Here is a 17,965-nt window from a genome sequence, read left to right as displayed (position 1 = left end):
TCAAAGTTACTACAAACATCTCTGCAGAATTTAGAATTTATATTTTAATCTAATTGGGCTTGGTTTTGGGCATGATGGGAAAAGTTAACATTAGTGAATGTGGATCCCTCTTTGGTTGAATACTATGCATTTCAGAGCCTCATTAGATTTGTTTCTTAAACTTATTTCAGTCAAGAAATGAGCTTCTAAGATGGATGAACACTCCACGCAGCTTCTTTAAACAAAACCGCCCCACTCTGTAAATAAGAAGCGATTAAAGGAATTCACTGCAGAAATCAGTCCCATTAATCAGCTAGATACAGCAGATTGATGTACAGTCATTAGCGTTGTCTAAACAGTTTTGTTAACCTTTAACAAAAATGTGGAAGAACATATTGCAGAATGGTTTGGTTAAATGGAGATATGGTACGCTTTTTTGGTACTGTGCTGTGTTCAAAGTTTATTTTTGCCCTTTCATTTAGTTAAAATTAGAATTGGGGGAAACTAAACAAAAAAAAAAATCTAGTCAACATAGGGCAATTTGGGTCTACAAAACTCCTTTGCACAAGTTCAGCTTAAAGACAAACAAAAACGCTAAGTACAGTCATTACACTTTTACTGGTATAAGTGATCAGAAACTAGTCTATACCCATAACAGAACAGAAGTTCAGCACACATACACTGGTTTAAAAATGGCGGAAACCAATCTAAGATTTGCACCTGCCTGCCAACACCCTGCACCCAAGGGCAAAAGTGTTTTCTGTTTGCTACCAATCTAAACAGTAACTGAAGTGGGAGTTATTCATATCCTGCAGGAGGAAAATTGGGTTCCAACATATAATTTGCACTAATGTGTATATCTGTGCCAAAACTGGCTGTTGGTATTTTTGCCTACAATCAAGGCTGCTTTCATCATTAATACACAAATCAGAAAAGTTTTCAATTAAAATAATTAGGCAAATGCCTACACTACAAATGAAGCTACTACCACTTGGGTTACTCTCACCATAGTCATTTCTTAACCACCTGCAGTTTCCATGGTTGTCTGTGTTCAGGTTCTTTTTGGGTTTTCTGGGGGGGTTGTTTGTTTTTTTTTTATAATAAAGACTGCAATTATCTTAAGGTAGCAACATCTGAAGCTAACCTAAAACTTAGGGTTGTAATTGTAGGCATCTTTGCACGGCTAGGTTTATACATGTCTCCTTCTATTAACACAACCTAAACCTGTCCTTGATGTGAAAGGTTGTAGGATCAGTCAAAGTGGTTAAGCTTAATGCATTTGGAGCTGTCAGGCAGCTACAGTGATTGGGAGAAACAAGACTTGATTTAATCACACTGCTGGTCAGGTTGGGAGTACTGTTCATGTGATTCAAAGAGTACAATATTCTTCAAGTAGGAAAACTTCTATTATCTCACAAGCAGCCTGCCCAGACAGGTATTTTAGGATTTATTTGAAATTAAAAAAAAAAAAAAAAAGTATGTGCACAAGTCAAAGTTAAGTCTACATATTCAACAGATTTGAGACAGTACAAGAAAAAAATGAAACTGTCATAATATCATGCAAATCCTCCTGAGTTTGCTTATTGGCAAAGATTCAATCCTGACTCACAAATTAACTTGAAGCAAAACTCTTTCCTCTTGCAAATATGAATAGACAGCTTTGGCAATATAACTGATTCACAGTGCAACCAAATCTCAAATGAACCGTAAGAATCAGCTGTCCAGATACAACTTCACTTTATGTAATCTTTTGGCCACATGAACTAATAACTGGAATAAATAAAACACTCTGCAACTCCATGAAAACTAAAGTCTTGTAACAATGACAAAAATTAATAATGGTCACCAATGGAAGCCCTTCATTGGAAGAGGGGTGCAAAGAGAATAACTGTATATACTATAAGGACTGTTCTAACGTTGGTCACCTTCAGTCTACTGTTTCCAATACTCTTAGTACTTAGCAGTGCAACAACAGTGTAGACAAATCCAGAAAGAGGCAGAGCAACTTCCAATGATTCTGCCAAACCTAGTCACCATGAAGGCCCTGTAGGTACTCCTATATAGCAAAGTGTTACTCTGTGCAAATAAATTCAGCAGAGACAGGCCCTTATGGATTCAAGCGGTGTTGTTCTGCTCCACTGCTCACCCTTAAAGACAATGTTGCCACTAACGTATTATGGCAGGTATAACAGCAGCTGGGAGGCCTTCCTGCCTCACCTAACATACTGCTTTAAAAAAGCAGCCTTACTCTTCAGTGAGGTCTGACATTATCATTACACAGATCTCTGTAAATAAAGAAATATGAACTGCTGGTGTCTGGTTAGGCCTGTCTCTGTGACTAAGAAGCTGCTTTTAGGGCCTACTTGGCTTGCCCTGGAGGCTTCCCAGAGTGTTGTATAATAAAGATGATTGAAATGCAGACTATGTCAACAGGCACTTCCTTTGAGAGGGGTAAACAGAAGGACAATACCTCACTCATGAAAAACAATCAGACATACCTATAGGGTATGCAAAGCCAGCCAAGATCCCTTCAGATATTTTCCTTAAAAAGAAAATAGTTTCTACACATTTAATATAAAAGAAGACTGTGCTGGCAACACCCAAAATGATGTCATATCAGCTCTTCATTTTGGGTCAAATACAGTGCAAAAGGAAGCAAGGAAACTTAATCCAAACATGATTCCAGGATTCCCATTCTCACTTCCCTCCCCTTGCCATGTGGAGTACTGAGAGATACCCAATGGAGAGAGCGTCGTTGGACAATCCACCTTAGTAGCACAGCCTTTTCAAGAGACATTATGACATTACAAAAAGAAAAATATTTAATATATATGTATGCGTGTATGTGTGTGTATACACATAGACACATACACACATTTATCTGTGTGTGTCTGCATGCATATGTACACACACACATATATGTACATGCCAAAGAACGCTTGGATGACAGCTCCTTTATTATGAAGTTCCAACAACCCCAGAGAGTATGTGAAATTAGCATTCCTCTTTAGTCTGCATACAGTGGTATAAACAACACAGTACAGAATATCAAATGGACACTTGCAAGAAAGGAATCTATTTTTAGCCATCCAGCTTAGACAGACAGACAGGTAAAATACAGTACCATGTCATAACATGACAGTGGCTGAAACCTGGCCAGCATTTTTAGTAGCAATCAAGACACCCAAGCAACTGAATACAGCAAGTCATAGGAAAAAGTGGTGACCTATTCAGAAAGCTGTTCATTTTCCAGGTTTTCACTTTTCTTTCTGAAAAATACACTAACATTCTACACTGTTATAAAAACCTTCTTTTCTCAAACTTACCCCTTCCTCCTTGTCTTGAATGTTTGCTCCTTTATACATCAGCCAGATCAAAAAGACCATGTCAAGGAAAAGGACAAGAAGGAAAAAGCAAGGCATCCCTATTACTGATGATACTTCTCTATACTGCTGCTTGGCTCCAAACTAAGTATCCTTCTTTCCACGCAGGTAGGAATTCTGTAGTTAAACAAAAAGCAGGATCTGACTGGTATCCAAGAAAGGTTTTAGTCTCTCTGCTAGTTACATTTTTCCTGTTATTTAATGAAAATTTCATTTTTACTGTAAAATGTGTCATAGGTACAGGATTAACACCATAACAAAAATTATGAAGGAGCAAGGCTAGACTTCTAAAGCAAACTACACAGAAGTCATGCCATATGTTTGATTACAATGACTATTACACTCCATGTCTTTGCATAATTATTAGGAAGTTTTAAACATGACCAAGAGCCATAACAGTAATAGTAAGTGTGAGCTGCCAAACATAGAGCAAATGGATTACGCTGCAGAGAAGAATATGAGACAAGCAGGTATCTCTGAAAGCTGACTCCTAACAGAAGGGTTGCACTAGCAGAAGAGAGATTTGGTTCTCCTAACAGAAACAGGACTTGTGCTCTTATAACAAAGAAAAAGCAAATATCAATCCTAGATGTTCACATTTATTCTAAGATGAACAGTTAACATAAGCTTGCCGCCACTACCCTTGTCAAACCATGAGGGGAGATTTATGATGTTTCTGTAGCTCACTGATCATTATGCGCAAGTCTTTTCAAGTATTATACTACTAGCTGCACAGAGAAGATAGTGAGCATAACAGAATAGTAATATAGAATAGAATAGAATAGAACAGATTCAGAGAGGATAAACCACAATGGGTAGTGGATTATAATAAAGAGCAAGTGAGGCCTGGCTGACCTTTTTATCAGAGTGAACCAACTTGTAGTAACAGTTCTCAGCAGGGGTTCACAAGAATTCTTCTACTGCCTGTTTTAAAAAAGCATCACAGCAAAATAACAGAACTTGATATAAAAAGGGAAGTAAATGACACATATTTTAGTCATGTTATTTACTTAGGAGGTTTGAGTGCCCAATCAGTCATAATCAGAATACTGAAAAGTAAGACTGAAGCTGCTAACGGTAAAGGTTTTTCAAAAAAGTTGTTAGATTCCAGAAGTCTAAATGCATTTTTCCGAAAACGTACCCTCATCCACAGCTATTGGACCTTGTTTGCTACTACTCAGATGCTGCTATTGAACACAGCTGCAGGAAAAATGCAAGGTTCACTTCACACAAGCCAAATGCAAAATCCATTATCACAAGAGATAACACAGGAAGACTAGTAGGAACACACCAAAGGAACACACCCGAAAGCATTGCAAACCTGAGTCTCCATCCAGCATTTTGATGTCCTAGGGGAGGGTAGCTGATTCCCCCTGCCCTACCTCAGAGCCTAGCCTCCAGGTTCTTCTACAAATCTACAAGCAGGGCAGTTGCCTGGCATGGAACACAAGTCTTACCAAACCTTAATGGGCATCTCTATAGCTCTCCCTGTTCCCTAGTAGGTGCAAGAAAGCACTCTTGCATACTTACAGACTGACCCCAAGCCTACAGATACTGCAAAATTCCTAAACATGGCTGCCAAAGGAAAGTAAAACAAGCAGTTCGGGGCTTCAAATTTCAAGGAATTAGAGCATGTTGATCTCTGAGCTCATTAGGGAGCCAAATTCAGGTCCGTTACACATTGCACTTTGAGCTGCTCAAATGGTGATTGGTGTTCCTGCCAGCTTGAGTGTGGAGCAGTCACACCTTGGGCGCATCCAGGCGGTCACACATGCAGTTTGCAGTGCTGCAGGCTGCACCACACATGCAGACATTCACCGCACTAATTCGTAGCATGGCAGGTTTTTCTGCTGCCTGGAGATCCCCATGTCAAAACCACCTGAGCCAGAAAAAAGAAGGGCAATGCACATGGCAGCAGCGTGCGCTGCCAGAAATTGGAGCCTGGCTGGCTACAGCCACACTCCGGCTGCTGGCCAGATTCCATATTGCTGGATCGCTGCTCCTGAAGCCCCAGAAGGCCTCCAGGATCCCACGTAAGGTTCCTGAGGCCAGCCCAGTGTTGGCCCCAGCTTCCTCTACCCCACCCAGGCCAACTTGCCACACACTACAGCATGCGTGAATAGGCGTTCCCTGGGGACAATATGTGCTGCTGCTAGTTTTCTCCAGGGAACACATGTTCCTGCTCATGAGGACACACCCCTTAAGGCTTAAAACCTTCTCTGACTGTTCTACACCTGTACAGCTGTGACTTGCCACTACAGGGTTGGCAAGCAGGCACCTGGCTGACTTGCCACTGCAGGGCTCGTGAGTAAGGACAGGCTTCTAACTCTGCTCTAGGTATGGGCATGAGATGCGTTGCAGACAAGGAGGTGCACAGAGACAACGACGGGGCATGAAGTTGGGTGGCAAAGAGATAATGGGATGAGTGTGGGTAATGAAATGGGAGGTGGAAAGAAAATGGGGATGGGGGAAGGGTTGTGAAATGAAGTCAGCCAGCCACTGAAGGATAAAGTAAAAAAGTAAAAAGAAAAAATTTAAGAAGAAATAAAAAGGAGGCAAATTAAAGAAGTTTCATGTTTTAATAAATTGGGATTGGTGGGGGGAGGGGGGTGCTGGTCGTGCTTCCTGAGGGGGCCAGGAAGTGGAAGCAGTGAGGGAAGGAGTTTATGGGGGATCTACTGCCCCTGCCCTAGGCAGAAAGTCAAAGCTCAAGGGGACCTTTTCTGGTCTCCTACCTTGCTCCCCCCACCCCCTAGACACCACTTCTGGACCCATCCATGCCTTGTGACCTGGCTAGCTGGCATGTGCTCTGCAGGCTGTTTGCACGTGTTGCACCCCTGGGGGTGGGAAGGTCAGAACCTGGGAGGGCAAAAGAGGGACTTGCCTTGGTGCCAGAAATGCCCCCTGGGTAGTAGAACATCCATCCACAGAAAGCAGGAGGGTGGCAGAGGGGACACTACATTCTGGGATGCTAAAGGACTATAACTTGGGTGGATCATCTGTGGAATGGCCACACATTAAAGAGACATGAGCTGGGTAACACAGTTCAGAGATAAACCTGCCCTGGAGTAGTGTAACTTTAAGCTGTCTAAAATGTGCTTAAAACTAGTTTCATGTGTATGGTTTCATAAATCCAGGGGCTAAGAGCTCCAGGACCCGCCTAAAATTAATGTGCAACAAGGTCCTTACCCTTTCCTCTCTCTCGGTTTTGCTGATTTAAGGAAAATGGTATACCTTTTAGCACCTGGAAGTCTACAGCAGATGGCCTTGCTCACCTTTGACAACCCTCCTTAGGTAAGCACAAATAACATACTGGGAAAAAAGGCTCTACAAACCAGTGCCAAAAGGTATCCCCCCTGGTATCAGGACAGAAGTTGGAAAAGTGCTCTCCAAACATCCCTCAGTGACATAAAGGGAGCCAAGCAAGAGACATCACACTTCTGCAAATTGTGGATGTTTTTTCTAATAAGAAAAAAGAATCTGAGTGCACCCTGATTTCAAATAGGTCTGGATTCCAGGCAAACTGTTAACAGAGCTTGACTGCTGAACTTTTCAACCCAATTTATAATCTTTACTAGTTAGTGAAGGTATGATCCAAGTATTGGCTTGGATTAGCAAGTCACCCAAAAGTTTACAGTAATAAAACCATGTGTGAATATTCCTGTAGCTACATGCATACAATAATTATGAGATAGGTAAGCAATAACATAGCCTTTAGGTGCTGTATTTTATACGGCAGGAGGTTTACATGTATGACTTCAAACTCCAGAGTGCCTTATTTAAACAAAACTGGCAGAATATTTTCCTGTAAAAAACATATAATCTGTTGATATAAACCCCACATACATATTTTTACAACGTGAAATTTAGTTTACGGAAGATAAACCAGAATGGCCAAGCAAACCAATTCTTATTTCAATTGTTTTCTGTTTTGCTTGAAAGTGGGTTACTTCCAAACTAGTAAAAACACAACATAGCTTTGGTTACCTGGCAGGCAGTCTGCTATAAGTTGGTGCCACTCCGAGAGAAAAGTTCACTCAGTAAAACATAAATCGGTCCTTTAGCCTTTGCTTGTAACAGTACTTCTTACTTGTTCAAGAAATCCCATTACAATCATGCAAGTAAGGAATGTAACCACCCATTCATGGTAACTCATAACAAAAAAAAAAAAAAGTAAATTCTTCTACTTCACAAACCCAAAGGCAAAGGTTTTAAATACAGCTCCATTTTTAAAAGCCCTTGCAAAAGTACATTTTTCTGAAATTTTTATCCAAACAGCACACACTTAATAGCAGTTGTTTTTGTATGGGCTGCTGCATTTAGGTTCTTACATGGTTTTCAAAGCTGTATTGTGACCTGAGAGGCAGCCATAATGAGAGACAGACAGCAAATACAGCACTGATTTAATTATATTGCTTGATACATTATGATCTCATCTACTTGTATTTATATTAAAGTACTGCTTGAAATTCTGTGTTCACATATGGGAAGGCATGATCTTGGCCTGAAGAGCATGCAGTATGAAAGACAAAAAAAAAAGTGCATAAAAGCGTTACACCATATAAGTTTCTGTCCCTTTCCGATTTGCATGCCAGCAATCTCCAATCCCTCAGGTCCAGCATCCTCATGTCCTTCCCTCCAAAAAGTTAACCTTTCCATGGAGGCAGCATTTTCTGGAGTGCACAAATACTAAGTCTCCTTGTGGTATTTAGACTAGTACTGCTCACTAATGTTCCTAAGGTTCTGGAAGTACTTCATACCACCACCTGAGTTACCACTGCTTTCTGTTACATACCAGTGAAGAACTGGGTCTGCAGTGGCACTATAAAGAAAATTGTTATTTCCATGTGTCCCAGAAAAAAAGCATTAGTAAACACTAAATAGCTGGCTAGATATCATTTAGCATCCTTATCTTCCATTCCTGGTTAAAATTACTAGGAAGTATAGGAAAAGCAAGTCTCTGCAGTAAATCAGTCCCATAAAAAGTACACGAGGAAATTTATAAATCTGTATTCTGTGAAGGATCTGAAGTGTGCAGTGAGTAAGGTATGGGGCCACACAATGAACCAGGATAAAAACATTGACTTGTTCCTATTCCTTAAGTACTAGCTACAAGTGTGCATCAAATGATATAAAGGTCTTCTGCAAAAAATATGTAGTCATATAATTAGAGACTATCAACATGCATCCATGCAGCAAGGTAAATTAAGGTTACACAAGCAACTTAAATTCTGGCATTTTCTAACCTTGAACTGCTTCACCTTGCAACCTTCAATTGATTTTAACTTTGTTTTCTTGGATGTAATGTGTTTGCTTAATTTCAGGCACCATATTTCCTTTTATACAGAGTACATAAAATATGTGCATGTATACTGCATTAACATTCATATATTTGTACATGTTATAAACAATGGGTATAGATCATGTGCATGTCTGAATGGAAGTTACAGCAGTAGCAAGAAACAGCACCCTGTGAAAGAAACAAAACACCATGTGAAAGAAAAAAAGTGTGTTCTGTGCTCTACTGTACCGTAAAATACACTCCCAAGAATGGATGCACAGTGTCAGAAAAAACCAATCTTTTCCACTGAATTTGCTTTTGTTAAGTTATAAAATTATTTCCATGAAGAAAACACCTGGCACCAGAGACAGTGGATGCAAATTAAAAATGTTAATAATGCAGAAAAACTTGCATTTTACATACTACAAAAAAAATGCAGATGTATTAATAAGGCACAGAGATTGACCAACAAACTAGTATTTGCCCACAGGTCTCAAAAATAGCTGAGACAGGCTAACAGTAACATGTTTTAGTTTTCATTTCAAACTCTGGTACAAATTTAGCTAATATCATATTGTATGATCTCATGGTAGGATAGGAGCCAAAAGTTTCACTTGAAATCTTTTCAGTTATCAGATCTGGAAGGCGTTTCAATCATTTTAGTTTGGGAAGGATTAAGAAAACAAGACCAGAGATAAGAGGCCAAGGGCTTGAAACATTTATCACTTCATCATACTGATTCATCTGATGCTAGGTCAGCATCTTTACAGGTAGATGAGAATGTCTGCCCTACCTCTATATAAAGGCATAAAAAAGAAAGAAAACACCCATCACAAAACTGTAGAATTAAAACTTAAAATCCAGGGACAGAGACATCCTATCCATATGGAGGACAAATCTCTTAACTTGCATCTGCAAAAATGTAAGCATCACAGGACAAACATGGAGATTTCGAAATTCCCAAAGCACCATTAGCTTCTAGTCTCTAAGACTTCAAATTATTGTACTGAAAGTCATGGCATTTTTGCACAAGCAATATTATTTTACATGAATGTTAGAAGTTTTCAAAACACAGCAGTTATTCTTTCTATGGCCCTCTGAGCCCAAAGAACAGCATTAACGGACCACTATAGATCATGGTTTTCCAACCCAGTGGACACCAGGAGTCCCCAATGTTTTAAGTATTCACTAAAACATTTTTACAAACATCTTCCCAGCTAAGCGTATACTATAAAGGATTATGTACATATGAATACATATGGATTGTGTAACATAGAGGTTTTAATGGCATTCCCATTTGGGAAGGTCCACCATGGCTATCCCAACTTCTTATAATATCTCATCCTGCTAGCCACGTAAAACACCTACAAAATGGTCCTTTTTAAATGGACAGTTCATCAGAAGGTTCCAGGCATGAAAGTATCCAATACAATTGCACAGATCTGGAGTCATTAGCCAACGGTTCTAATAAGGTAACAAAAAACTTTTCACACGTCAGTGGGCTGGATCCCAGTCCCACTGAAGTCCATGGCAGCTTTCTCCGACTACAACAGAAATAAGGGTGGGTAAAAAAAAATTTAAAAAAAGAATCTGTAATGTATAAATCTGTAAAACAATATACAGTCGTCTGAATCTTATTGCCCAAAGTCAACAAGCAGTACAAGGATTTATTTTCTTTTGTACAGTATTTAAATAAACTGTTCTTGCAAAGTCTTTTTTTGAGACAATCAGTATATGCCATGGTATTTAACCTCTAGCCTACAGGACAGAGATGTGTCACCCAGCCCACAGGCATCCCAGCTGGTTCAGAAACTTTGCAGCAGGGAAGTAGTGGCAGAATGAAATATCACTAATCTGCTGCCAAATTCCTGAACCTGAGAAGCGAAGAGCCCTGTGAGCCAGATAACATGGCCCCGTGTGCTCCATCTTGCTGACATGCAGCTGGATCCATGCTGCACCCATGGACCAAACCCACATGCTGACCCTTCACAGGACCTGACCCCACAGATCAACCCAGCACCACTCATCCAGCCTGCAGGACTAGATAGGTTGAGCATCACTGATATATGTAATGCTGAAGAAAGCTCTACACCAATCCCACTTTTCATGTAACATCACACATTCTTCAAGCGGAGGTGTGTAATTTCAGAGTTCAGGGTGAGTTATCAGAACAGTATTATGAAAATGTATAAAATGCATAAAGCACAGTAAATACTACTGAAATATTTATATTGCCCACTTACACATGAGGGTACAACAGAGGAATCATTTGATTTTCTCATTACATACTCAAGGAAGTGAATCTATATGTACATCTATCAATTATGATTCGATTTTCCTCACTGCAACGATGGCTGCATTCACATATCACAACCTGGTTCTGAATCCCATGCCATCCCAAATTGCTGGTGCAGATCCCTGCGTTTCCATTACTTCCCATGTTTCCCTGCAAAAAAGCTGATCTCCCAAAACATCCTGCATACTCTTCCATTCTGTACTCTCCTCCCAGTGTATAAATCTTTTTCTTTGGGTCATCCTCTATTTTTTGCATTCCTTCTGCCTCCAGATCCATTGCCACCTACGTAATTGCTTTTAGCAAAATTTCTGCCACTTACTCCAAAGGACAACTGAATGGAAATGTTCCCACCCACTTTCTTCACAATTTATTGCATCCTCCCAACCCTCACCTGGTCCTGGAGAACACAATATACTCACTGAACTCCAGGCTAAGTACAGCCAGTTAAAAAGCCAAAGGCTGAATCAATTCAATCTTCGTATGTTACTACTCTAAGCCAGGTAGACTGAACTGATAAGCAAGTGAACAGACATTCACTTTTGATTCCAGAAATGCAGTCACCTGCCTGCAGTAACAGGCCAGAAGCCAGGAGACACTAGAGCATGCCTCCCTGCTCGGGTGAAGCAGACAGCTTGGGCCAGGGCTAGCCCAACCACCCTGTTGGGGGAGGGGGTTTGCAGGGAGGTGCAAAGTATCCAGGGATGCTGGGGGACTTTGAATTATCTTGAATCTGGAGAGGATCCAGGACAGAAATTCAATTAATTGATTTAACCTAAATCACTTAAGTCTGATACTACATTCATTAGGGTTTATCTTAAACTGGTTTCGGACATTTTGAAAGCAGTTTATATGCACTGAACATCTGTTGCGTCACAGATTTGAACTAGTTTCTGATCACTTATACCGGTTTATATGTAATTTGTGTTGCTAGTCCAAAAGGTACAAACATACCATTGCCAGCCACTTCCTTTGGCAGCCCAATGGTCTCCTCTCGATTCCAAGGATACTTTCCACCGTAGTTTGCTTTATTTCAGCTATTTCTTCAAATGCTTTTCTAACACATTATCACTTGCTTTCTCATACTGTTTCCTTTGCCACCTCTTGAGACACGTCTTACTGGACTTCCTCCAAAAATCTCTCTTGCCCCACTGAAATAGTCACAAGTCCCCCCTGTTATTTTATTACATGCCTTCCTATGAGCAGAAACTGTTCAGACAGTAAAATCTGTAGGTAAGAGACTGCTGCTTGGTGACTGGATGAGAATCAACAGCAGCAGGGGATCACCCACTCTTCTGATCTGCCTGCATATGTATAAAACTGAATGAAGTTAAACCCAAAAGTTGAGGTTGTCACTGTATGTTTTAAACAGAACAGTGTTCTACACCCTCGGAACAGTCTGTCTTAGCAAACATAGACCTCTGAAGAGTAAGTTTACGCAGGAGACTCCAAGGTTGCAGGGAGGGAAAACAGAGCAGGTATGACTTCTAAAGAACCACATGTCATTTGCTACTCAGTGTTCGCACAATGCAGACCAACCAAATGATCCAAACTGAATACACCCAGAAGGGTTCCCTTTACAAAGTCCAGAACCAAAAATGCAGTACAAGCTCATCTCTACCCTCCTATGAATAGTTCAGTTTAAGTTTTAATTACACTTTTAATCAAACTGCTTGCTGCAAGCAGTAATAATCAATATTCAACATAAATCCATGTAGCTGATACACAACCTTATCAGAACAAGCTCATGATTAGTTGTTGGAGGCAGCACCACGAACCAGTTCTGAACAAACTCCAGCAAGGAGCTGAGCTGGGTATATGTAGAACTTTCACTAATATTGATCTCTTTCTCCTTCACCAACCAGCTTAGTCAGAAAGCTGATTCTCCTCCTCTTCCTTGGCTTCATGGGCTAAATGTAGGCATTTAGGGAGCTTAGGGGGAGGTTTGATAGGTTCAAAATGGCCATCAAAGGTAAGTTGGTATGGGGGGTGGGGTCTAGTGAGATGGCAGTTGAGAGAACAGGGGTGGGTATGAAGGCCTGGGGGGGAATGGAGCATCCATGGGTATTAGGGGGGTGAGGGGTGATCAGAAGGGATGAGAGGGCAGGCAGCATCTGTGGGATTGGGGATGTAGGTGGCATCTATGGTGGAATGGAGGGGGCAGGCAGCATTCACAGGGGTTGGGGGGAGCAGGCAGCATTGCGGGGGGTTGCTGGGGTCCAGAAGGGTTTGACAGGATCAGAGGGGCTTGTGGGGTCTGCAGGGGAGGACTTGGGAGGACCACGAGCTAGTTTTAGCCTCCCCAATGTCCCCCAGTGAACCTACACCCCTCTCCCATGACACTTACTTGCTCCAGTGACAATGCTGATAAAACTGGCAGCACCCAGAGCAGTCTGCAGGTGGGACAGGTGAAGGGGGCTGGCTGGTAAATGGGGGGTGGGGGGTATAAGGGCCCAGAGGGCTAAAAATAGCTCAGTGACGGTGGAGGGGAGCACGAAAAAAGTGTAACCCCAGGGCTGAGACTACAAACTGTACAGAAATTCCATGCCTTGGTCTAACCTAGGTCAAGTAAGCCCAATACTACAGTAATTTAGGTCTATCTGAGACCAGGTTCCGCAATTTTCAGACCAGCTAGTGTCTCCAGAACTTCTGTAGTTATGGGTTTAGACTGATTTCCAGTCACTAACTATGGGTCTGAGTATAAGGTCCGTATCCAGGGTGAACTAAATTAGATTTGATGACCATTTTGAACCCAATCTAACCTCTCCCCCACCCCCAAATGTCTGCACTTACCCATGGTGTGCTCTGCTTTGACTAGTTTTACTTAGGGCTGCTTCAGGAAAGGAGAATTAAATTCTGACAGTTTTGAGTTCTATGGGGGGAAAACATCCAACAATATGTACTGAAGAGAGCTGAAAAGCTGAAATGCATGCAATTTATAGAAACCTCATGTCACAATTGTGGAAAGCCTGTTACTACCCAGGAAAAAAAGCTCTGAAGGTGCTTGTAATTAAAGGGTGTGACTGCAGTATCTGAAGTTTCTTCTATTCTTATTTGAAACTAGCCAAGCTGTATCTTCCTGTTTTGACTACAGGCCTCCTGAAGAAAAGCCCAATTATAAATTATCCCATTACTCACTCACCTCAGGTATCCCTCCTGGAGCAGGAAGGAACTACAGTTCAGAGTCCTCTGCTCAAATCCTTTAATCATATGTACACTCCTACTTCAGAAATGCATATCCTCATCTTTCACTGTACTGACATGATTCATACCTAAAATGGAGAGAGAACAGAACACATGCACTCAGTAAGTTTATGCCAATATAAAGGAAAAAAATAGTTATAATGACATTATTTTAAAGTAATTAACAAAGCCCACAGTGTATTTTGTCAAGTACATACTGAAGTCAAATGCATTGAAACAATGAACAGATTGCAGTATCTATCCAAACGAATCTATTGTAACTGCACCTAAAAGAGCTTTCTTAAATTTTATAGAACTTAAAGAAAGCTCTTTTAGGTGCACTTACAATAGAATAGTTTGGATAGATACTGCAATCTGGTCATTGTTTCAATTAAATATTACAGAAAGTTTTTGCCAGGATGCCTTTCCTAGAAGTACTTTCAAGTATAGAAACATAACTAGGAAGATAGAGACTTATGGAGTAAAATGTGCATCCAACTTCCATGCTGCAGACAAAAGGCCAACTATGTCAACACAATACATAATTAGAGTTTTTTTGGTTTTCATAGCCTACCATATCTTTTCGTTTGAACTTTTTATTTGTCTAAATCAGATCCATAATAGGATAAACGTACTGTAGGCAGACCATCACTGAAAGCCTTTTAATGTTTTTGGATGTGCTGAAAAACAGATGAAGTAGTGTGGCTCATTACATCAGCTAATTCATTTTCAGCCATTCTTCCACTATGATGATAGGCGTCGCAAATGAGTAAGGTTGTCTTCCAAGGATCTCAATAGTGACTCCACAGGTGCCTCCATAGCCGAATTCTAGATCCACATCTTGTCGCAGTGAGGACAGATGTTTTCAGGAGGGATGGGCACTGTGTTGCTGTGTTGGATATTCTGATGTTCTATTCGCCTGTTCCTCTTCTGCCTGTTGATGAGCTGCTTCAAAGTGTTGAGGTCCCTCCCGAACAGCCTTCCTCCATTTTGGCTGGTCCTGAGCAAGGGTCTCCCAAGTGTTGATGTTGATATTACACCTCTTCATGTTTGCCTTCAGGGTGTCTTTGAAGCGCTTTCTTTGCCCTCTGCTACTTCACTGACCTTCTTTCAGCTGTGAGAAAAAGATTCTCTTTGAGAGGAGGGAGTCAGGCATGCAAACAACATGACCATTAAGGTTCGTACATTCCAGGTTCCAAAAATGATTTTTGTTTCTTTGTGACTGCATAGGAGTGATCCCCTTGGATGAGGTTATCCAGTCAGGAACTGATCAAGACAGACTATGTTTGGGGCACCTTTTCTAGCCCCCTCCCTATGTGGGGTAAGCAAAGGGGATCCTAAATAGGACTGATCATTGTGGGTGCAGCTGCCGAACTGCTCTTACCGCCTCTGTCCTTGAACAAGATGACTGAAGTGAACATCCACTGCCTATGTGCTGGTCCATGACTAGAACATCCAGATCTCGCAGTCCTGTCCCCGTTGCCAGTTGTCGATTGCCATAGGACTTCCCTGTTGTGCATAGATGCACGATTCCCATAAGGAAGACACCTGTGTGTGACTTATTTTAGTATGAGAATGTTGTCGCACACCAACAAATGCATGGTCCTTAACAGATAGGGAAGTCCAATGGCATGGAATCCAAGACAATTGGAGACCCTTGATCTGCTGCAGCCTTCATCCACCTTCACAGCTGCTGAAAAAGGGGTTACACTTTTCTTCTGCCTGGTCTGCTGTTGAAGTCATCTTGGATTGCTCTTAGTTAGGAACCTCCCCTTCAACCTTGCCACCATGGGTGACCTTACCAAAAGCATGAAGCTCCTGACAGCCTTGCTTTCAGGATCACTGGAACATGCAAGCCTCTCCACCACTACAAGGAAGACCAAGAGAGGTCTTCCACTATAGAAAGCATACAACACAACTTTTGCCATTCACAGAAAAGGAAATTCTGAGTTGCAGACCGAATTGTTTTGACAAATATAATCAAGCATACCTTACTAAGCAAGCAGTAATAAAAAAACCCCCAATAAAATAAAATAAATTAAATGTGGGAATTCCTCGCACAACAGTATTTGCAATTTCCTTATTATATATATTTTAATATTAATGCTTTTCTTATCCAGTATGATTACACATCCATATTTTTTTAGCAACATTGTAGGCATTCATGGAGGTAAAACTCCGTGTATATATAAAAAAGCATACAGGTATATAGTTTTACCTTCAAAACTACAGACAGTCTGATACATAAGTAAATCAACCTATATAAACATTCCTTTCTGAAATCACCAGTGTTTTAAAATGCATTTTTTCAGCACTTTGAATAATGCGATACAACACCAAAGACTACAGTTATGAAGTATCTAAAGGATAAGCTACAGCAGCATATCCTTTTACCACATCCCAGACCCACAGTCAAATAAAGGATTTTTGCTGAAAGTTTCGATGACAAAAAAAGAAATGGGGAAAACCGTTTTCTTTTTTCAGAAACATTCATTCTAAGAACTCTAAATATACCATATTTACCTGAATATAAAACAACTCTCCAATAATTAGATACTACTTATGAAAAATTTATAAATTTGTTATAGTTTTTCAGGTATGGAATCTAATTATTGGAGGTTTGCCTTGAATTTATCAAGGCAAGGCTAAAGCAGGGGAAATGAATTGGCGGGGAAGGGTTAAGTAGCCCTTAAGTAGTAACTAATCAAGCATAAAGTTGATACCTGCATGATGCTTAAGTTAGTTTAAGTCACCATACTAAAATTACACAGTATGGTTGTGCATGTGTAGATTCACGCACATTTCTGCGCACCAATTTTGGTTACTGCGCAGTAAATGCACATGTAGATGCACCCACTTCTATGTAGTTCAAACTATGCATGATACTAGTTCAAAGCTGAAAGGATCATGATTTACCATACAGTTCATTGGACTGGGCCCCCAACAGAGTCAATGGCATTTAAACCACTATGGCCCCACAGTTCAGCACTAATCATTATGTGTGCATACACCAGATACCGTCCCCTCCCTGCCCCCTCCCCCAAGGATCCATGTGCTAATTAGCTCTCACTTCATAGATTGTAATGCTGGAAGGGACCTCAAAAGATCATTGGGTCCAACCCCCTGCACCAAGCAGGAAAGATAACTTGGGGTCAGATTACCCCAGCAAGGAGACCGTCTAATCTCCTCTTAAAGATTTCCAGGGTAGGTAATTGCACCCCCTCTGGAGGGAGCTTATTCCACAGTCTGAACACCCTGACTGTGAAGACGTTTTTCCCCAATGTTGAGCCTGAATTGATCTTCCAAGAGCTTGTGGCCATTACTCCTGGTTTTCCCCTTGGGTGCCATGGTGAACAGTTGTTAACGGAAATCAAGGACGAGAAGAAATCCTTCTTTAGATCCATAGGGAAGAGAAGGAAAACAAATGGGAGTGTGGGGTTATTGCTCAACAACTCAAGAGAGATGGTTAATGGCACCCAAGAGAAAACTGAATTCCTAAACGACTACTTCACCTTGGTGTTTCACTGGACTAAGGGGAAAGCCACGCCAGATAGAGTAGAGGATCTAGTATCCCATGATGTCCTTGAAAGAAAATTGGAGGATTGTAGGTTTAACTCCAAGACAGAAGAGTGAGAAACTGGCTGCAGGCTAGGACGCAGAGAGTCATAGTGAATGGATCTGTGCCATCCTGGCGAGAAGTGGGCAGCAGTGTCCCACAGGGGTCTGTGCTCGGTCCAGTGCTTTTCAATGTCCTTATTAATGATTTAGATGTAGGGATGAAGAGCTCACTGGCCAAATTAATGGACAAGACCAAGTTATGGGGAAGACAGTTCTGCCTGTAACGTT

At 41.1% G+C, this 17,965-nt stretch overlaps 1 protein-coding gene across 50 annotated transcripts in view; it reads right to left on the bottom strand.

Annotated features, from left to right (window-relative positions):
- LOC149868954 (uncharacterized) overlaps positions 1-17,965 on the bottom strand; it is a 220,837-nt gene that overhangs the window by 14,948 nt on the left and 187,924 nt on the right. For 49 of the 50 annotated variants that reach the window (XM_090039434.1, XM_090039433.1, XM_090039443.1 and 46 more), the window contains one exon: positions 14,079-14,208. The exons of the other annotated variant lie outside the window; for it this stretch is intronic. The gene's annotated coding sequence lies outside the window, so the exon portion shown is untranslated. The remainder of the gene's footprint in view (positions 1-14,078; positions 14,209-17,965) is intronic. 50 annotated transcript variants of the gene reach the window in all.

This window comes from Crocodylus siamensis, chromosome 3 (assembly GCF_052110815.1).
Source record: "Crocodylus siamensis isolate JL-2025a chromosome 3, ASM5211081v1, whole genome shotgun sequence".
NCBI lineage: Eukaryota > Metazoa > Chordata > Crocodylia > Crocodylidae > Crocodylus > Crocodylus siamensis.
The sequence above is the reverse complement of the archived record's forward strand: the minus strand, read 5'-3'. Positions and strand labels throughout refer to the sequence as shown.